Genomic DNA, 15,210 nt, shown 5'->3' with positions numbered 1-15,210 from the left:
CACACACACACACACACACACACACACACACACACACACACACACACTATACTTGGACCTTCACCTCTAAGGTATAGTTGCCAAAACAAAGTATTTTAAAGCTTTGAGTAGTTACAGTATAAATTCTTTAAAAGACCACATTTTTTTTTTTGGAAATGCATTGCTACATAGAAATAAGTTGAATAATTTCATATGAAAAAATGTTATTAATTTAATGTTGTTATTAATAGTGAACACGAGATATTTTTAAATTTGCCGTCACACTTTTTTGCTGCCACTTTTTGAAATGCTGTACTATTGCCCAAAAAAACTCTTGCTTGCACGTAATCTCTGATCTCCATTAGATGACAGGTTGTAAGGTATTACTGAGGAGTTTTTAAGTGAAGAGGTGGGAATAACTGCTGGCTGAATAATGAAGCTGAGGAATTCTTTCTTTCCTAAGCTCCTCTAGCCAGAGGTAGAGTCCCATGGTGACGTTGGCTTTTAGGGAAGGATAAAAACACTTTCACAGAATGCCAGGATAAATTGGGTAATTGGGAGAGGATGTAGGTGTAGATATCTTGAAATCTCTGTTTTTTAATGAACTTTTTAATCCAAGGAAAGAAGGAGAAGCTAAAAAATAGGACTCAAAACTATCACAATTACATGTGTTAAGCTAACCCAGTATAGCATAATTCCTATTTAATGTACAACTGTTAGCTCCTTGACTCCAGCAGTTTGGGGTACATTATGAGTCATGGGTCTATCAGGAAACCTTGAATGCTGATGTCAGAGCAGTTAATCAGAAGGGTTACAGTTGGCCCAGTAGAACAATGAAAAATCTATAGCAGTAAAGTAAAGCCAAATTTACTAAACAGAAAGGAAACCCTAATAAAAAGCTACCAGCTATGACCAACAGTTTTCAGATGGTTCTAGAATTAGTAAAAGTGACAGTGGGAACTGCTTACGAAAAATTAGATAAGTTCCTTGCCATGGTATTTTTATGTCTGTCACTGCTATGTTTTTTGAAGGAAAAAAACATATCAGCTACTATTTATATACTTATAATTTCTGGTCAGATTAAGGTGGAAGGTTGTGGTACCCACGTGTATAAAATAATATAATAATGTTCTATTCTTTTTGGAACAAATTTGTTACATGAAATGTCAGATGAGTCATTTTGCTCATGTCAGATATTTGAAAGTAATGGAAAGATGCCCAAATGGAAGCCCAGTAATTCATGCACTGGTGTAATGGAGCAAATGAAATTCAAAGCTCTTGTACGGGTCCAATTTCAGCACCAAACGCTTACCTGTCAGTCAGCAAAATTGTCCCTGAATAAAAATGAGCCCCATCTGAGAGGCAAAGTATTTGAATATACATCACATTCTTTGAATCTATTGCAATATAGAAGCAGTCCTAAAGAAAGAGCCCTGGGGAAAAGGAAGAGAAGCAGCAGTTTCCTCCAAGCCTACAGAAAAATCTCACTTTCACTACTACTCCCTGTAGACAAAAGACTTTGGCTTGTCTTTTTTCTCCCTAGCTATTGACAAATTCTGTAGCTGAGCTCCTTCCCCTTTGCCCGCCCCCCCCCCCCAACTTGGTAACTCATATCATCAATGAAAAACAGATGATTTACCCTGGGGCAATGATAGATTTGGTTCCTCAATAAGCAAAGTTTTAGACCTTGAACTTTTTAGCTGTCTCAGTGCATCTTTGACCTGAGATGTTATTTGCAGTTAAAGGTGTATGTTGCACCAACCCAAAGTCAGAAATACTTTTGTCAATACCATTATAGTGGCTAAAAGTGACTATCATTCCTTTGAACAACTGCTCATTTTGTATTGGTTCTTGCCTTTTCCATGCAAGCTGAGGAAGTGAAGGGGGAGGGTAGAGGAAGAAGCATTTAGTAAGCTACTACTATATGCCAGACATTGTGCTAAGTGCTTTTTTTTTTTTTTTGCAAATATTACCTCATTTGATCATTGAATGAGCATCATCTAGAAATGAGACAGGTATAGTTGCCTTGCTGGTTTTCAAAAAGCAGATTGCAAAATTAAGAATGGAGTCTCTCCCACCCCATTTCTGAATTTGATCCCTCCAGGCCTATGTAATGTGTCAGGGCTTCTTAGTTCCCCTCCTCTAGGAGACAGGAATTGTTCTACTTTAAGAAATGTCTGTTTTCCGTTTCTGTTGTAAGGCTGAGAGTGCTTGGAGCCCAAGCAGCTATTGAAAACCAGTAATGACTAGTTCTTCTAAATGTTAATGATTGAGAATGAACTAGCAATCAGGCTTCCAAAAATTAAAGTGTGCTGTAGGAGAAACAGCAATAATTAAATCAAGCCGAGGTGCCATATACTTATGGCTGCAAGAATGCTTGAAGAATTATGACTATGGAGAGAATTTGCATAAATCCTCTTTAAGTGATATATGTGAAAAAAAGGAAAATCTTGGTCACAATGCTGAATTTATTTTAATCCCTCAGTTTGAGTGGTCCTAGAAATAATCATACTTGTATCAATCCATATTGCGTGACTTTTGTAAGATGTGAAAATAGTGTTTTTCACTAAATTGTCACTTATTATTGTTCATTTAGGGCCACTAACATAGAAAAATGTCTTGGCTACAGTGTCAAAAGAATAGGGACAATTTGATGTTTTCTTTTGATGCTGTTTGTTGATATCTAGACCACTGTAGCTTGATTGCCTAACATTAAACCTCTAATAACAGTGCAATCATAGCAGTATCATCATGAATGTCGTTACAATAGAAACAACATTTACACGGCTTCAGAATGGTAATTATCAAACTTTTTGTCATGAAGCGCTTATTTGCTAGCATTGATCTGCCCCGGTCAGTTGTTAGCTCTTCTCATCTGAGGTGTATTGATTGTATAATCAGTAGATAGAGGCTGTGGGCAGATGAAATTCAGTGTTGTTGGGCAAATTATCGGCTGCTTGCCTGTTGACCTGGACCCTGCTGGTTGTACCTTAGACTCTGGTGGGATTATTACTCATTTCAGTGACCCTGCTTTATGACAGAGAGCCCTGTATCATTATAAAAGATAAATGCCATCCTGCTTGACTGTGGTTGTGGTTGAACACACAAAAGTCGGTGTAGAGTGAGACAGAAAATAGCATGCTGATGAGTCTATTTAAAATAAGTTCAAAAAGCAAATTTGACATGAACTTTCCTTTTTTCTGGATTCATAACCATAGTAAGTAGATGGAGGGATAAAAGCAGACATATGTTGCTTGACTATGCAAAATGTAAGCCAGGCTTAATACAGCAATATGTCCTGATCTGTCAGTTTCTATTAAAAAACACCAACAGCAATCATTGTACTAGATGACTTTTTGGAATTACAGAGCTTATATGATATTTATAAAATTCTAGAGTTCAAGGTCTGTGAAGTTTGTGAGGAGAAAACAACTTTTTAAAAAGGTTATCCAAATATGAGAACTAAGTTTATAAATGAGATGCTACATTGGATGAGGAAGGAGGAAGAATCAATCAAAAAATTGTGTTTTATAGGCAAATTCTCATTATAGCTTACTTTCTTTGTTAATTTGGATCTGTTGCCTTCTTTTATGCATTAGGATATTTTTATTTACCCTAGGTTGCCATAGAATATCAGCAGATTCTGCTATTCGTGTTGTATTTTTTACATATGCAAAAATTTCATTGGGAGAGAGTAAAGATGACTCATGTTTTATTTTTAAAGTCTCTACATGTATGTAATTGTGTTAATGATGAAAAAAGTTAAAGCTCACAAGTGTTTACAATGAGATGTTCACTCCTATTCTATGAAAACAGCAGATCTCTTAAATGTGTGCTATTATTTTTAATGTAGCTCAGCTCTTTGGCTGATACTCTAGCAGTGGTTTGTCATAAAAACATTAACTGTATTGGAAATGATAACCATCTTCCCCAAGAAGCCAATCAGGGAAAGGGAAACTTATAAACTGTTCTACATTCCTGAATACACACCATTGTTCTTGTAGGCTGTCTAACTCTTTCTTTCTGCCAACTACTGGCCCATTGTATTATAAAGGTCAGCCATTACCTGCCCATTGTATTCTAACAGCACCACTCTCAGCAAGCAGTCCCATCAGGATGGCCAGCAGTACCACATTCCACTTTGACCTTAAATTTTGCAGATGTTGAGTCATGATTTGACAGTGATTTTTTTCCAATCTTGGGCAACACTTTATAGTTTTATCTTAAACATACTGAAGGCCCAATCTTCCACCCCCAAATTATGGGAAAGAATGAAGAAAGAAAGTGAATAGGAATTACGGCATATGCAGAAGTGGTGACATGGTGGTAACATTTCAGTTTGGAGGTTTTATTAGCTTAAGCCAGTAAAACAAAATAAAACAAAACAAAACAAACTAAGCCACTGATACAGATTCCTGTTACCAGGTCACCTCCTTACATTATGGAAATAGCTAAAAAAAAAATGACTGCTACCTAAATTTGAAAATAAATCATGTTTTCAAGGGTTACAATGTATCTTTCTGCTACTTATGGATTTTATCCTGTGTCCCCCAGATGATGAAGCCCACAGTGAATACAAGCATAAAATTTAAGAACAAAAAAGATTGAATCTCTAGTGATAGAGATTGCAGCCCATTCAAGTCTTTCTATCCCACATGACTCTCATGTAGACCCTTCTATTAAGCTTGTTATAGGAACTTTTCTTCATGTAGACTTGGTGGAGGCTTATAATACCATGGTCTCAGTATAAGGAAAGGTGGCAATTTCCCTCATGCGCTACTTCTTTTGCAAGGGTGTAAAGCCCGAGGAGGCAGTGTGCTGTTTTGGGCAGGGCCCATGGTCACAGCCATGGTATTGGAGATAAGGAGCAGGGGGTCCTGCCATTAAGGCATGCTATTCTGATTTAGCACTTGCTTTCTGCATTCCTTGAGTGTGGTCTACCAAATATGCTGATATCTTCCTCACTTTCTTTTGACATCAAAAGGGTGCCATTAGAGCACCTGGTTATCCCTCATTCTTTGCCTAACTAGCCCATCATCTTTATTGTTCATTCATAGAATCAAAAGATCATAGACTTAGAGTTGGAAGGGACCTCGGAAGCCATCTAGTTCCACCTCTTCATTTTACAGATGAAGAGAATGAGGTCTAGAGAGTCACTTGCCCAAGGTCATACAGGTAGTGAATAATAGTCAATATCTGAATCAATGTCCTCTAGCTTCAAATCTATTATTCTTTCTACTGTACCATACCACTTCTCTTTCTTTGATGAAATCTTTTATCCTTTTCTTTCATAGTTCTTCGTAAATACATTATAAAATATATCCATCATGCAATTCTCTATTGCCCTTTGAATAATACTAATTTTTAATTCTTCAGAGACTGTGGTATTCCATAGCTCACAGCTAAACAATATCAATATTGGTAAAAAGATGTATCTTTGTTTCAAGGACGAGGTTGGGATCATTAAAAGAAGTAAGAAATTTCTCCAAAACAATCCATTTTGCTTTTCTCTTCTTCAGTTCTGGGTCCAACATATGATCAATTTAGCAGTGTCTTTCTAATATCTATCTATCTGTCTTTCTATCTATCTATCTACCTCCATCTGTCTGTCTTTCTATCTTTCAGTCGGTTTGTCTGTCTATCAAGATATTGTGCTAGATAAGCTCTATAGATTGTCCAAATAATTCTATGTCATAGTCTAAACAATAGGCATTTTTATCTTCTTGGTTTTTCCTCTGTGGATGGGTAGGTCAAACTTTTTTGAGTGGTCATGTGCTTATTATTTGGTATAGGAAAACATAACAGAGCAAAGCAACATCTTCCAGGCACCTCCAATATATTGTATGTCATGCATATGCCAAAATTATGTGAGATTTTTCAAAATGATATTACAATAAACATAATCTTGTACAATGATTTCTTGGTAATTATACCAGATAAGGCATAAAACAGGGAGACTATAGTATTTGCCCTTCTTAAAATGTAGTGCTAGGAATTGGCTACATACAGTACTCCATATGTGATTTGATCCTAGTACAACCTCAGGAATAAAAATGTTACTGCCATTTAAATAGTGCTTTAAGGTTAATAGAGCACTTTGCCCATACTGTCTTATTTGATCCTCACAGCATCCTGTAGTTTTGGAGTCATGGAGATGATCCAGGGAAGAAACTGAGTTGAAGAGAGATTTCCTTATGAATGTTGAGATCCTCCATGTGTTCCTATTTGTGGATTCTATTATGCTGGTTTCATCAAGTCCCAGAACATAAGAAATGATATTCATATGCATTTGAATAATAATGATGGTGATGATGTTCATTTGACAAAATAACTGGCATTATACTATGTAATAAAAAAAATTAGACTTAGAATCAGAGGATCTGGTTTTTTAGTTTTTCACTATGTCACAGACCTAGCTGTGTGATGTTAGACAAGTCACTTAATCACACTCCACCTAAGTTTTCCCACCTGTAAAATGAACATATAAACAAGTAGCATAGAGGATAAAGCGCTGGGCCTGGAATCAGGAAGATTCATCTTTCTGAGTTAAAATCTGGCCTCAGACAGTTACTAACTGTGTGACCCTGGGCAAGCCAATTAACCCTATTTGCCTCAGTTTCCTCATCTGTAAAACAAGCCTAGAGAAAGAAATGGCTAACCACTCTTGCATCTTTGTCAAGAAAACCCCAAATGGGGTCACTAAGCATCAGACACTACTAAAAATGACTCAACAACAAAAAATGAACAAATAGAATTGATGTCCTTTCTTACAAAAATAATTGTATGATTCTATGCTCTTGTACCAGACATAATATAGAAATAAATCTAAAGTTACTCAGGTGCTCCCTACTAAATTATAGCCTTAAACAAAATCATCTTTGATTTTTCCTTCTTCCTGACCAATATATTCATGTTATCAAGTCTTGTCAGTTCTTTCTTCAAGAAATCTCCTGCATTTGCCTCTTTCTTTACATTCCTGCTTCTACCACCTTGGGCTCTTCTATCCCATTACTTAGCACAATATGCTTAGCATATAGTTGGTGCTTAATAAGTATTTGTAGACTTGCTGACTTAACTCAGTAGTTTATACCTAAAACTATAAATTGTATTTCCTACTTTCTTTCTTTCTGTCTTGCAATTTGTCTGAAAAAAAAATCACCTAAAGGTTAACCTTTCAAAAGTATCTTCTTCATTATGTCATTCTTCTTTTCAGAAATGTCCAATGGCTCCCCATTGTCTGGTGGATAAAATATAAACTCCATATCCTGATGTTCCAATTGACTACAGCCTGCTTTTTCCATATCTTCAACTATTCTCCTATAAGAACCTCCTTTTCCAACCAGAACAGTCTAATTAAGTTTTTCTATCTCTGCTCATACAGTTTCATTATTGAGGATGCCCTTCCCCATTCTCTATACCTAACAAAATCCTACCATCCTATAGCATTTAAGCAAAATTCTACTTTCTCTGGGATGTATCTTCTGACCTCCCCATCCCCAAATATTCCTCTTTTCTAAATTACTGGCCCATTACTGCTTCTACACACATTCAACAGTTATCACATATTGCCATATAGAGTGCTAGAAACTTAGAATTAGAGTAGAGCCACCTGGATACCAAGTAGAATTTGAATCATCCCTGACAAATAATTATTTAGACTTTGCTTAGAAGACTTCTAGTAATGGGAAACTCACTGCTTGCTGGGAGTAGCCAATTCTGCTCTGGCAGTTTTAATTTTAGGAATTTTTTCTTCACATTGAACCTAAATCTGCCTGTGCAACTTGCACTGGTCACTCTGAATTCTACCCTCTGGGACTAAGCAAAATATGTCCAATCCTTCTTCTGTATAACAGCTCTTTAAATACCCCAAGACAACTGTTCTGCTCCTGGAAGTAATCTTGGGACTAATTTTCATAGGGTAACCCATTATCATATGGCATGGTTTCCATTGAGTCCCCTCTCTGTCCTAGTAACCCTCCTGGATATGTTCTAACTTGTCATTCATTAATTCAACAAACATTTATTAAAGCTTCCTGGATATAGAGCACTACTTATAGGTGCTGGGGAAGATACAAAGTTTAGAAAAGACATGAGTTTTACCCATACAAAGCTTAAAATCTATTAGGGAGATAAGATACAAATACAAATTAATACACAGTGTTGCATGGAAAAATACATAACAGAATTGGACAATAGTGGTATCATAATGGTATCTGAGATTTGAGGGGGAAGATCATTATCAACTTGAGGTATTAAGGAATAGGTAGAAATTGAACAGGCGAAGAATAAAAGTGATGATATTGTATCAGTACCACTGAGAACATAGGTCTGGGGCAAGAAATTACTGGGTATAGGACAGGGAAGAGCGTGGGACAGGTAGAGAATGTGACTGAAGCAAAAAAAAAAAGATAATAATATGAATAAATGTGGGAAAGATAGTGTGATCAGATCATCAAGGGCACTGAATACCAGGTAAAGAAGTGTGAACTTTACTCAGTAAGAAAAGAGAAAGGCTTTTTTAAAAACAAGCAAAAAAAAAAACCCCAGTGAAACAACCTTTCTAAACCCTTTCTAAAATATGATGCTAAAAATTGAGGTATTCTATGTGTATTTGGATCAGAATACAGGCTTAATGGTAACAATGATTTCCTACATTTAAATCGTTTTTTAAAGTTTACAAAACACTTTACCCACACTATCTTATTTGATCTTCTGGCTGTCTCTGAATGTAATTTTCAAAGAGATTTCCAAGAATCTTTTCAGCAATTAAAGCATATTGGAGTAAGTGTGTAAGATAAGGTGGCATTTTGTAGGACATTCATTTATATGTTCAAATTTTGATATGTTTGATTATCTCTAGTTCTGTGCCACCTCTCTTATTCTTTAGCTTTTTTTTTCAACAATCACTGAATCAATCAGCAAAAGCATTTCCAAGTTCTTTTCAGTACCTTGGGATATAGTTCATCTTGTGCTGGTGACTTGAACTCATTAAGAGCAGCTCAGTACTATCTTATCTCTCACTTATCTTGGATTTCAAGTCCTTGTTAACCATTTTGTGCTGTACTTTCCAGGCTGAAGAACCTTGGTAGAGAAAATAGAAGCAAAAAGGGAGTTTAAAAATTCTGCTGTCTATAGTCAGTTGTATCCTTTTAACTTTTAGCCTTTTTGAACAGATTACCAAGTCTTTAAGCAAATTCATTTTTAACAGTGCTCTGTAGATGTATTTCATCCCTGGAAAAGAACCCTTCCTTTGCCTTAAACCTGGGCAAGAAATAACTGTTAACCAGAAATTCACTCCTCAAATATGCTTGTCTCTTTTGGAGCCCCAAGTTTGAATCGATATCAGTATAGCCTTTTTTTCCTTCAGAATGTTATATCTTCTATTAGTATCACTATGATTTCGTATTTTTGTGTTTTACCTTCCCAGCATGATTGTAAAGTTCTTGACGGCGGGAAACATGTCTTCTTCTCTATTTCCATAATGCCATGTTCATTTCAATAAATATTTCTCAATTGATTAATACAGGGTCAATTAACGCATAGTAAACTCAAAAAAAAGAGGTAAAGAATGAACATGAAAAGAAATCAGTTGTAATACCCAGTAAGAGAGTGGTGTCCTAACCAACACTTTCATTGAATTAATTGTAAGATAACCTTTGGAACACTGGAATTCATGGAAAGGCTAGAGGAATATGAGCCACAGGGAATTATTACTACTTACTGAAGAGGAACATGCACAAAAGTAGTCCTTGCCTTGGAGGTTCTTGCAAGACTGTACTCAACATCCTACTGACTGAAGGCAAGGGGATGGAAAATATGGCATCATAAGGTTTTTTTCCAGTGCTGTGATTCTATTAAAATAATTTTGTTTGCTTTCAGAGTACAACAAATAGTTCGTTCTGAAACAACTCTGGAGTTCTGTATAGTGAGATGTCCTAAGCATAGTTAGCTCCATCATTGTGTACATAAGCCAAAGAATGTATATGACGTGTAGTGTTAATGAAGACCTATGTTGCTGCCTTGGGGGAAAAAAAATCATTAAACATCAAAGGGAATTACTCTCCATCTGCAATAATAGAAACAAAAATAAAAAAAAACACCCAAGAATTTCTTCCTTGAGAAAATTAGAAACAATTGATGTGAAAGGTTCTGCAGCTTGAATAAGGCCTGTTCCTTATCCATCCATCCATCCATCATTTAAACACCTACTATGTGTCAGACACTTTGCTGGTCCTGGAGATATAAACACAAAGAATAAAACAATTCCTACCCTCAAGGAGTTTACATTCATGGGAGGAGACGACGTATGTATATATACACAAAATAAATGCAAAGTAGCTTGGGTCACTAACAGTTGTTGGGAGGGGATAAAGAAAGGTGTCATGTAGGAGATGATGTAAGTAAGTTTCATCTTAAAGAAAGACCTTGGAAGTAGAAGTGAAAAGTGAGTGCATTCCAGGTTTGGAGAAGCCAAGTATAAAGTCATAGAGATGGGACATGGTGTATCATGTGTGAGAAACACAGAGGAAGCCAACTTGTCAAGGCTATACATTATTGGAAGAAGAGTAATATAAAATAAAATAAAACTGGAAAAATAGGTTGAGAAGATTGTAAAGGGTTTAGGGTTAAAAGGGTTAAAAGCCAAGCCATTAGAGTTTACTGAGTAGGAAAGTGATGTGGTCAGATCACTTTGTCAGCTACATTGTGGATGAATTGGAATTGGAATGGGATATCTATCCATATGGTCTTCTTCTTCCATTGCTTCTTGCTTTAAATGTAATTGGTGAGTGAGTAACCACTCCATAGAAATACCATTTTTTTTCTTGTATATAATGGATTTCAGTAGAAATACATCCTTGAATTTAAAAGCCCATTCCATAGGTTCCCAATCATATTTGCTTAGGTTTGAGGATTCTCTGAAATTCCCATATTGGGAGTAGATTTTGGGCTTGACTTTTCACATGAATTAAAATATAGTTTAATTTAGCTTTCATTGACTATAAAAGGAGAAGGGGGGAAAAGGCCAGTAGACTTACTGATAATCATCATTATTAATATCGAATCATAAAACAACTAAGAATCAAAGATTTTGAACTTTTTAGTGCTTCACTTTATAATTTAAGTGCCCCATTATTGTGCTTCATATTAGGGATATAAACATAAAAAACCCCAAATAGCATAATCTCTACTCTCAAAGAATTTGCAGTCCATCAGAGTAGTCTACAGTCTAATAGCATTTGGAACGTTAGAATAGGGATGATACTTAATGTAAGAGTAAATATGTGGATCACTTGTCATTCCTTGCCCTAACCATGTGAGCAGCCCATCTTCTCTTATCTAAATACTGCCCTATTCCAAGATTCCACATACTCTCCTTTATTTTTTTCCTATCAAATTGTAGGCTTCTCTGATGTTTACAAACTAAATTGCTTAAAAGTTCAAATTCCATGATTCTTAGTTGTTTTAGGATTTAAAATTAATACTGATGGTTATCAGTAAGCCTACTGGTTTTTTTTCTTCCCCTATGATAGCCAACAAATGCTACATTAAACCCCATTCCCAAATCCTGAATCTCAGAGAATCCAAAACCCCAAATAATCTTCTCCTCTTTGCTTATGAAATTCCTTGCAATCCTTTATTGCCTAACTCTAATATAACCTACGCCAGGAAGTCTTTTCTGATTGATCCAGTTTTTAACAACCTTCTACCTTAGACCTCACATAGCATTTTGTTTGGCAACTGGCCGATGCACTTATCCTGTCATGTGAATTGTTATGTTTTTATCTTATTCCCCTACTAGACTGTAACCTCCATGTAGAATTGGTTGAATGGCCACCCTCAAAGAGTAGGCATTAACAGCTCAATGTCATGTTGGCTGGAGGTCTCTAGAATAGTGCTTTAGGGAATCTGTGCTTGGGCCTCTGCTGTTTAGTATGTTTGTCAATTACTTGGATACAGGCAGATGGGATGCTTATATTTGTGGATCACACAAAAGCTAGGAGGGAGAACTAATATGCTACAGATAACAGAATCAGGCTCCAAAAATATCTTGACAGGCTAATACACTGGAATGAATCTAATAAGATAAAATTCAGTAAGAATAAAAGGCAAATCTCACACTTGAATTCAGAAAATCAACTTCACAAGTACAGGATGGGGGAGACAGCAATTTTCCCAAAAGAGATCTTGAATTTTTTAGCAAACTTCGTAACAGTTAGCATGGCACGGTAGCCAGAAGAGCTTATGAGATACATATTGTATCACATTAAGAGAGGCAGGGTTACCAGGAATAAGGGGATGAAAGTCCATCTGTACTCTATCCTAGTCTGATTACATCTGGAGTGTTATATTCAGTTATGGGTACCACCATTTAAGAAAGATATTGACAAGCTGGAGATTAACTAGAAGGGGGCTACTAGGAGAGTGAAAGGCCTTGAGTCCCCATCACAGACAGAACTGGGGATGGTTAGCCTGGACAATAGAAGACTCACTGGTGGTGTGATCATTGTGTTCAACTATTTCAAGGGCTGTCATACAGAAAACATAAACAAACTGCTACTACACTATTGAGAACTTTGATGTTTTTAGACAGCCCTGCGGTTGGAATGTTTCTAAGCCATATAAAAGTTATCTTCTCTTTCCCCTAGTCCAGCACCTGGTCTTCTACAGAAAGCTTTGACTCAACCTGCTCAAACTACAATCCTTGTTTTTTACTCTTAGCCAAATTACGGCACATTGGGGGTCCGATGCATCCCTTTCCAAACACCCCAGCAATGTGCTTCTTTCCAGTTCACCACTGAGTCTTTTTGGTGGATGTGGAGTAGTGCTCACCTGTCCTTTCTTTTTACTGTCTTCTACTGTGGTAGCAGAGGCTAGATCATGACAATTCCTTTAAGGCTTTTCCAAGCCTCAAGGAATCACTGGAAACACTGGTAGAGGAGGGGCAGAGCTGGCTTGTTCCCTTAACAGATACTCATGACACACACCTGGTGGTGGTGGGGGAGGCGAATAACCCTGCTGCATTGTGTCCATTACATACAAAACAGAATATTTAAATTCATATTTGCTAACTTAGAAACATTTGTGCTTCCTATAATTTTTATTAGTGATTCCAGAGAGACTAGCAATACTTTTTCATATAATAAAGCTTTGATTAATAGGAATACATTTCAAAATTGCATTAATATTCTTAAATGTAAGAAATATGACAACATAATTCTTCCAGTGCTTGAATTTGTATATCTAGGTTAATTTTAAAGGTGGTTCTATGTATCATAATATATATAATAATGAAGAATGAATTAATATCCAGGATATATTTTGGTCTCTAATAAAGGGGAAGGTTTTGAGACACATTTTCCTAGTAAAGGAAAATGAGAAGTTGGAACTCAGTGGAGAGGGGGTCTGAATATCAGCAAGAAGCATTTTCTTCATAGTTGGGGAAATCTAGGCAGCCTTGCAATAAAACAATCCTTCTGTCATTGTAGGTGGAAACCTGGTTGCTAATGTATGTTGAAGGTATTGGAATTCTCTAAAACTGTAAGATGGGATCCCAGGAGGAGGGCCACTCCTCTGGGGGCAGGGCTTAGGTACGGTACAATACAATACAATATAATGCCAAAGGTGGGATCATTAACTGGACCCAGGGGGTGTCAGCTATTCTCGTTGAAATGGATTGAGAGCTAATTTGTGCCTAGAAGCCAGAACTTCTAGGTAAAAAAGACAACAAGGGCCTCAAGGTTTGAAGCCAGAAAAGAAAGACAGGTAATCCTGAACAAAGGAGAGAGGACCAAGTGAAGGGGCTTAAAGGGGAAGCCATCAAGAACCATGTGGGTGCAGCTTAGATTAGGTCGAAATGTTAGACTGAGCAGTGAAGATGAGTTTCTTCTGAGGGAAGAACCCAGACATCTACGGATGGCCGGTCAATGTGCTAAGCTACTAACAGACATAAAGATGGGCAAGACATCAGGAGAGTCCAAAATGTGGTCAGACCGAAGGACATCTCTATGCCTTCACAAATGACCATCTTATGCTTCTGTACATTTATCTTTGCTTTATTTTAATTTTCCTATTATTTTCTCAGTAGAACTAGCTAACTGCTACTATCTTTTGAGTGAATAGAGGGAAGAATGATTTTTCTTCATGCCTGTACCAGGAGCTTCTCTCTGGAATCACTAATAAAAATTATAGGAAGCATAAATGTTTCCAAGTTAGCAAATATGAATTTAAATATTCTGTTTTGTATGTAATGGACACGATGCAGCAGGGTTATTCGCCTCCCCTACCACCACCAGGTGTGTGTCACGAGTACCTGTTAAGGGAACAAGCCATCTCTGCCCCTCCTCTACCAGTGTTTCCAGTGATTCCTTGAGGCTTGGAAAAGCCTTGAAGGAATTGTCATATCTAAGAGGCCAGGTGGTTAGAGGGGGCAGTAGGAGAATGAGGATAATCACAATATCTCAGAGTTGGAAGAGAACTCCGGTAAATTCTTTCCAGCCCATAGATGAACAAGCATCTCCTCTAAAATATACCCAACAAGTGGATATTTGGACCATGCCTGAAGACCAAGGATGGCAGAGAAACTGCTACAGAAGGCAGCCCCTCCCACTTTTGGATAGCTCTAATTATTAGGATTCTCCTTGCATCAAACCTATGCAATGTTCACCCATTGCTCCTAGTTCTTGCCCTCTGAAACTGTGCAGAACAAGTCTAATTTCTTTTTTGTTATGATAATCCTTCAAAATTGTTGTTCAGTCTTTCAGTCATGTCCAACTCTTTGTGACCCCATGGACCATAGCATGCCAATCCCTTTTATCCTCCGTTATCTCTCAAAGTCTGTCCCAGTTCATGTTCATTATTTCCATGACATTATCTATCCATTTCATTCTCTTCCATCCCCTTTTCGTTTTGCCTTCAATAATTCTTCAAATATTTGAATTATAATTACAATTATAATGTTAAGTCAGCAGGCATTAATTGAGGGCTCACTTATGTGCCAGGCACTATGCGAAGTTCTAGTGATACAAAGAAAGGCAAAAATCAGTCTCTCCTCAAGATCTACTTAGTCTCTGTTGGAGGGAGAAAACATGTAAACAAGCTATATATATACAAGGATAAATTGGAGATCATCTCAAAGGAAAAACACTAAGGTTAAGGAGGACCAGGAAAGGCTTCTTGCAGAAGGTGGGACCTCAACTGAGTTTTGAAGGAAGCCAGCAGGCAAAGGTGAGC

The 15,210-nt window shown here is 36.9% G+C and overlaps 1 protein-coding gene across 1 annotated transcript in view; it reads left to right on the top strand.

The window, feature by feature from the left end:
- CAMKMT (calmodulin-lysine N-methyltransferase) overlaps window positions 1-15,210 on the top strand; it is a 502,405-nt gene that overhangs the window by 295,126 nt on the left and 192,069 nt on the right.

This window comes from Vombatus ursinus, unplaced genomic scaffold (assembly GCF_900497805.2).
Source record: "Vombatus ursinus unplaced genomic scaffold, bare-nosed wombat genome assembly UNPS02014778.1, whole genome shotgun sequence".
Classification (NCBI taxonomy): domain Eukaryota; kingdom Metazoa; phylum Chordata; class Mammalia; order Diprotodontia; family Vombatidae; genus Vombatus; species Vombatus ursinus.
The sequence above is the reverse complement of the archived record's forward strand: the minus strand, read 5'-3'. Positions and strand labels throughout refer to the sequence as shown.